We start from the raw sequence: 8,161 nt of genomic DNA on the forward strand, positions 1-8,161 counted from the left end.
TAAACTACATCCTGTTTTAAGGTTTTATTTAAAAATAATTCTGCATGGTTTCAAATTTGTAATTAATAAAATAAAAAAATTAGTTATCTTCTGCTGTTATGCAAAATCAATACCAAAAGTATAGAAAAAATAGTATCTACTTCTTATTATCACATGTACCCATCATTTGAAACTTCGTTTACATATACCTGCTATTTAATACCTCATTTACCAATGCTTTTTATGTGGCACCTCACTTACATGAGCCTTTTATTTAGCACCACGCCCCGTGCCTATTGTTGGCTATATAATTTACATCACGTTACATGACATTTGCGTTATTTGACAACTCCTATTTTCAAGTTTTGAATTTTACATATTCTAAAAAAAAATTTAGGCTCCCCCACTACATAATGCTTTTAATTTCATGAACAATTAAGATATCTTTGCTGTCGTCACTTCATTTACCATTCTAAAATGTGTCAATGATCAATCAATCACTATTAGCAACCAACTATTTCCTTTCGAAGAAATCTTGTTTAAATAACCACAAATCTAGTGTAAACAACCGTAATATTACGACAATTGATTGAATGATAATAGTCAAGAGATATAGTTCAGCCTCTAGGCTTGACATTTTAATTTTATCATGCAAGCAAAATTATTTTTAAAAAAATATTTCATTAGAAAATTTTCTGCTGTTTAAATAGAAAAGATGTCATTATTTTTCAGAAAACGAATAAAGGTACTATCGATAAAAAAAAATTATTACCGTTATACTTCTTTTTAAATCGAAACATACACTTCGTGATTAATCTTTTCTAACAACTGAACAAATAATATGCTGTTCAAATAATTGAAGGTTGAACTTTGATATTACCTTCTAATACATTCCCTGTTATTAAAATAAAAAGTTTCTCCGATTACTCTAGAAAGGTTGGTTCTAGGAAGTTAAGACAGTAGGTACAAGTAGGAATTTTAGCCACCGATTCTGGTAATAGTTTCAAAATTTCAATTAGATAAGAGAACAAATTTTGAAAGCTAATTTTTCTCATAGGTTTAACATAAATGATTGTTATGAAGTAAATTCTGAAAGATTCTGTTTTTTATATATTTAAAAAAATAACTTCAATTCATAGCTCACAACTTTACTTAATCTTAAAAAGATTTTATTTCACGTTCTTCAATATTTAATTATTTTTCATATCTACAGACATATGCGGGCTGCATCACCGAGGTCTTCTAAAGTTATTTGAAACCTCGTATTTATTTTGTTTATAGTTAAACTTTTGAAACGTTTTTCTATATTAGTAAATAATTTAAAATGGGATACAGGTAAGGGACGCAGTGTGGGTATCTTGATCCTGATTGGTTGTTGAAACGTGGCATTTGTTTACATTAGCAACTGTTTTTTTCTATTATATTTCGAGTAAGCCAAGCCCGTTAAGTATGATTTCTCTTAAATGATACATTTTATATTCATATACAGATATTCCATATTCGTATCAAATATTTCTGTTCTTTCACTATATGTTTCTTAATTAACACAAACACAAGCACGAAGCGACATAAACTAACTAATTATGCATCAAAGTTGCCAGATACACAAAACAAAAATATATCACGACTACAATAAAATACATAAACAGAAAATAAATGTAAGTTAAATAAAAGATGTAGAAGAGAAAGAATTTTATTTTAATAAATTCGATATGTGGTACGGTACCTAATTACCGCACGGTATCTAATTAACGTCGCCTTAATTAACATTTTAACCTATATGGAGAAACTTAGTTCAACTCTGACACGTCATTTTTCCTATAAACGATCAGCTGGGGGCCTGGATAGCCTGGTTGGTGGGGCACTGGGCCCATGTCCAAGAGGTTATCGGTTCAAACCCCGCCGGCCGAAGACTCCCTGTGTAGAAAATGGTGACTGATACGCGTCAAATCTGTCGAGTCTCAAAGTCCTCCATGTTCCCATAGCAAATCATACATTCCGGGGGTACTGATTCAGGATTTTCCTAGTCTTCTGGATTGGTTCAAAATTACAAGGCTGCGTAGTTGAATATTAGTAGTCACAAACCAGAAATTGGGTCGGATGTTCAGCGATGGATATAAAACGATCAGCTGCTAACATCATAGGTCACATGTGTGGGTATACATGATCTTCCTTTTCTTGAAGAGCAAGTACCCAATGAACGATAGTTAAAAGACAATCTGAGCACTAAAGGTCAAACCGTGAAAAATTTCACGGAACAGTTAAACTGTACAATTTTTGACGCCATGATGCTTATTTAATTTCGGAAATAGGTTATACTGATATCATGGTAATAGGTATCAAATATACTATAATACTGGTTCTGTAGTAAAAGGTTCCTTACCTCTCCGTACCGAAGAAAATTGCTTAATTATGGTATACTTGGACTGTCGTGAGTTTGCCTCGAGCAACAGCATCTTGCTACACTTTAACTTAATTTTAATTGGATGAACTTCTAAAAATGTATTTCGCTTAACCTTCGAATGACCATATGGGATCATTAAGTTACTCAAGTGAAAAATATTGGTGTATATTTAAATTTAAAAAAATTTATAGAGTTCTAAAATTGTTCTAGTTGAGTTTCCGAGTATTTTATTAATATTTCCGATGTTGTAGATTACTTCAAGAAAATTTTTAAAAAAAATTAGATTTTGATGTGAGGTCGCTAAATGACCCTACCTCCTCATCAATGCTTTAAAATAACAATTTTAGAAAATTATTAATGACGGTTTCCTTATCGTGGGAAAACAATAAAGATGGCTAAAGCGACTAACTGAGAAACCGAAATAATATAAAAAGAATATTAAATCTTAATGGCCCAGGTACCTATCCTGAAATATGTTAATTAATTATTAGACGATATTTCAAGTTACAAAATCAAACATAAAAACATATTTTCAGTTAAATAAACATGCTTTGTTTCCCAAAATTTGGATTTCTGACCCTTAAAATATGGAAGTGTAACCGCAATCTAGAGAATATGGTCACAATAATTTGGTCAGGAGAGCCACCAAAAGTTTGAACCACCTAATCTTAATTTACTTTTCAATTAGATATCTTAAAAAATTTTTAAACGAATCAAACATCATCTCGCACACTATTACAAAAATCATGCCGGCCAGGTGGCGAGTGGTTAGCGTATTTGACTGCAAAGCCAATGGCTGCGGGTTCGAATCACGCTCTGGGCATGGATGTTTCTCTCTCTCTCTCTCTCTCTCTCTCTCTCTCTGCTGTCTTCTGATGATTGAATGTATGAATGTGGCCCACCCTATGACCGGGTATTTGTGGCAGTGTGGCGCGGGTAATGTTGCTCGCCTCCGTGACTTTGGTTCACAGGTTCCCACCAGGGCTAAAGAGAATAGAAGAGCTAGTTGACTCTGCTCTTAGAGCTGAAGCTACGATTTCCCTCCTCATGACGTCACTGTGTCCACAGATCTGGGAAATNTGCCCACTGGGTAACGATAAATGAGCAACACTTCCGGCATCTTCTAAGGCGAAGAAGTCTGAACTATCTAAAGAATTCAGTGCCCGCAGTTATTTTAAAAAAAATTATAAAATTCATTCGCCCAAAGATAATTAAAAATAAATTTAAAAATTATTTTTTATTATTTTATTAAATAATATTTAAAAAAATGATTTATAAGGTAAACAAATTTTCTACAGCATTTAAAAAATGTAATTTAAAATAGCAAAATGCAATTTTGAGTACTGAATAGTTTCTAAGCTACCAAATTTGAAAAAAGTCATCTATTTAAAATTTGATATCTCAATTCAACAGATTTCTTTCAAATATATTCATACTGTAAACTGTTAAGTTCGTTATATATTCATATCAAATGGATTTACTTCAAATATATGCGTGTTAATATAACTTTAAAAACTGTGGTGTAATACCAATTTAAATTTGATGTTGAAAACCTCCAAAAATTGTGTGAATAATTGTGTAACTTCATTTAAAGTTAATACGTCCATACACACTTTATTAGGTGTAGTTTAATCTCAACACCAATAATTGATAAAGCTTATGCCAAAATCAGATGTATTTACGATGGAGTTTCGATTATTTGAGTTCCCCATAAATCCGAGGTAGTGAAAAAAAAACTAGTAGTTCCGCTCCTAAACAATGACTAACACACACACAACACGTGGAATGATTACTTCGATTGGTTTCACAACGATTACTACTACTGAATAGCGAAGAACAAATTGATGTATAAAACAATGAAACATATAACCAGTGTGTTTAAATAAAAATGAAAAGTTAGACTATTATTTTAAAGTACGAAGTACCTTAAGCAGTAATATAATGAATATTGTAAGTTATTGTAATGCAGTAAATATACCCAGATGATCTAATTTAAGTAAAATACATTTTTCTATCAAATACTGAAATTTAAAAACTACTTTTTTTTCATTTATTTGAATATTTCTTAACTTAATTAAATAGTAATAATATTTAACTAATAAGTATCTAGCACAATTAAATATTAAAATATATGTAAACTTACATGTAAAAAGGCATCCTAGATGTAAAAAGGCATGCATGTTTTTAATCATCTCTTTAATCATCTCGTTGAACAGCCGACCCAATCCATTGGGCTTACGACAACAAATGTTTCCGTAGCATTGTAATTTTGAACCCAATCCAGAAGACAAGGGAACTCCTGGATCAAGTATTGGGAGAAATTTCCCTTCCTGTAGGACTTTTTGGTGGAACCAACCCACATTTGCGTTACAAGGAGAGGAAAACCACGAACCTCATATAGTTAGCCTGACGGCAAGGGGACTCTAACCCATGCTTTTTGTGTTGAGTTACTTTATTTATTTATTCATTTATTTATTTTTTTTATTTTTTTGCAGTTTAGGATATTTTTGAAACTTTACGTTTTTTTTTCTGCTACTAATTACTAATATTTAATAATATTTTTTAGCTACTAATTTTAGCTAGAGCTAATTTTAGAACAGCATTATTTTTATTAAGTTAGAAACGTGTCTAAGCATGCTCTAAGAACGCATTTCAAATAATCAGAAATAATTTTTGAGCGCCATTGATAATAAATATTAGTTTTCGGTGATGTAATAATTTATGCGTTTTCATTTTTTTTGGGGTGAATTTTTATATCTGTAACATAATATCTAAAGAATTACAGAAAAATATCTTCAATTTTTTATACCTGGAGGAAATATATTACACTCAAATTCATGCTTAATTTTTAATTCATTTTTAAAAAGTTTTGATTGTTTCAAAATTATTTCCTTTTCTTTGCTTTACTTACATCCCACTACCTGCACTACATTCAACATATTTCTATCTCATATCAATTCGAGGTTCATTTTTAGCTAAACTTCCTCGCATTTAGTGACAAAATATCGCATGCATAATTCATCTCGTCAATGGAGTCGATTCAGGAAAAACTCAAAAAAAACCAATAACTCGCGACCGACAATAAACTGCAACACACTCCGAATAAATTCAGTTACTATAACGCTACCGAAGCGAATCATTCGCAGATGCACTCATCTTTAAAAAAATGAAGCCCAAGATCAAAAAGGGATGAATCCGGTGCGAAGACAAAGATAAGCATCTCTCGAGATGCTCAAGAGCGAAGGATGAGAAGAGTCTTATCAGCCGTCGGCGACTTGCTCTGCAGAAGTTTCTGGGGAGGTGGGGAGGAACTTTTCGTGCATCATTCTCTAATAACTCCGCAGCAGCAATAATTCATCAAGAGAACTGCCAATATTTCTCTTCCCTCCCTTCCAGAGATTATTCAAGAAAAGGAACTGCAACTAAGATTTATTATTTTTTTTTAAACACACCTTTTTCGAAACAGGCTAATGAAATCCGATATTTTATTCAATAAAGGTGCATACATGCATGGGAATTTAAAAGAAAATAATAATAAAAGTATAAAAAAAAGTTTTATTACCATTTTTTTTTATTGTCAAGGAGTATATGTAATGAAATGTAATGAAATTTCGCGACAAAACCTATAAAACTATAAAAATAAATAGATAAAATGAAAATGTTATTGCGGACATAAACATTTTGATAAAATCAAAACAAACAAAAAAGAGATCACCAAAATTAAGGTCGAGAACCTAACTGTCGAGCAGTTTAACGAGGAGAGATGTCGCACACCGCACACCCTCGGTCCCTTCGGAGGTTGATAAAATTTGTCTTCCGCCGCTTACTGACAGCAGCCAGTTATACTTGAGTTCGATGGTCAACCAGGAACCGTATCTTTACGATCAGTCCATTACAGAACGGTTTGAAATGTATATTCACTTAAAAAAGAAAGAAAATGAAAGTGCTTAATTTACTAAGGAGTGAAATAAAAGAGGTAAAGAAAGAACAATATCACATTAAGTAACTAATCGTGCATGACCATCAAAAAAATCAAATAAAAATTTTATGGAAACCGTAAACATTTTTGTAAGAAAACAGTAATGAAAATTAAGAGCATGTTAAGAAATGTTTAAAAAAAATTGAAAACACTGAAAAAAATGCTACGATAAATAAAAAAAAAATGAATAAATGAAAAAAATGAAATAAACGAAAAAATTAAAAAGGAGAGAGAGGGGGGGAATAAGGTACACTGTAACTAAATTGTAGTGATTTTAAATACAAAAAGCTGTGGCAACTACTTTCCCCCAAAGTGGTGTACAGTAAAGTTATTTTTACGATATACTATAAAGTAAGGATCATTGATTTAGGAGGCACTAATTTTTGCACTAATTTTTGCATACCCTTTATATACGCTATTTTTGTTTTGTATTTTGTATACGCTATCAAAATAAACACTAAAATTAAAAACATACACACAGAACAGAGAAAATATAAAGAAGAATTCGAACAGAAAAAAATAAAAACTAGATTTAATAATATTATTTAATACAATAGAAAGAGTTACTTGTAAATATTGTTAAGAGAACATAATTATCTTTATTACACAACTAAAAACATAACGTGCCTCTGGTAAGAGATATTTTCTGTTTCACTGACATTGTTTGGGTTCCTAATAAATTATACATAAATTTTGGTAGAAAAATCCTGCCTAATTTGCAACTACTCTAAAAAAAATTATTAGCAATTTTTTAAGCATTTAAAATACTTGTTCGTTTTGAAATTAAGTTCGTATTTTTCTACAGAAGTATACAAATGGGTTATATTTAAAAAGTATTCAAATCCCTCAGATTTAAAAGAAAAAAAATCCAGCTTCTTACAGCTTTACTTCTTTATTTCTGTTTTTAAAAATAAAAAATTAACGTTACGAAATTATAGCTTTGCTAATTAAAGAAATTGTAATAAATATTTAAATTCTAAAACCCTCTCGATTATTTTATTATGCTCTTTTTTTTCTGCTATCAAAGAATCTTCAATTATAATTTTAATAATTTTTGTAACATAAAATATTAATGAAATTATTTTGTTTCCCATCGGCTGAGGTTGCAATCCTCTCAAAATTTCAAAAATAAACGAATAAAATACACATCGCATCTTTCTCATTCCTTTCTTCCTAAATGCATCTGAACAAATCGATTTTCTTCTCAAATCCGACAAGAAGCAATAAATTCAAAAACTGGTATTTAACCGCCATCTATCGCCGTCATGAGTAACTATGTATATAAAATCTAGTTACATTAACCTCTCATAGATGGCAGTACGAGAATCGCATTAATCACTGTCGACAGTGACAGTCTAGGAATTTTAAAACCCCTAATAGAGACAAGCTACCTTTCCATCTGATTACACTCTGGGGAATTTGATACGAAATTCAAATTGGTTGCTGCAAATTGTGGAGTTTGAGATGAGGGGATATAGTAATAATGCCCGGGTACGGTCCAACTGTAATTGCATCAGATGTGTCAACAGCAGACATGACTAAATTGTACTCGGGCACGCTATGCAAATTAATATATTAATACAATCAGCTTTAAGAGCATCACTGTTAATTACGTTTCACCTTTGAGACAACGATAAGCTAAATTAAATTAATGTTTTTTTTTTTCCTGTTCATTTGTTGTTGAAATTATTTTAATAAAAAAGGTGTTAATGTTTTATGCAACATGAGTAACATTTAGACATTTTGTGGCTGAAAAAAATTCTCAGGGTTAAAATTATATATATATATATATATATATA

The 8,161-nt window shown here is 30.9% G+C and overlaps 1 long non-coding RNA gene across 2 annotated transcripts in view; it reads left to right on the forward strand.

The window, feature by feature from the left end:
- The first annotated feature begins 887 nt into the window (after positions 1-887).
- Positions 888-8,161, forward strand: part of LOC139426330 (uncharacterized) — a 27,685-nt gene continuing 20,411 nt past the window's right edge. For both annotated transcript variants that reach the window (XR_011637573.1, XR_011637572.1), the window contains exon 1: positions 888-973. This is a non-coding gene — a long non-coding RNA (uncharacterized lncRNA). The remainder of the gene's footprint in view (positions 974-8,161) is intronic.

This window comes from Parasteatoda tepidariorum, chromosome 8 (genome assembly GCF_043381705.1).
Source record: "Parasteatoda tepidariorum isolate YZ-2023 chromosome 8, CAS_Ptep_4.0, whole genome shotgun sequence".
Lineage (NCBI taxonomy): Eukaryota > Metazoa > Arthropoda > Arachnida > Araneae > Theridiidae > Parasteatoda > Parasteatoda tepidariorum.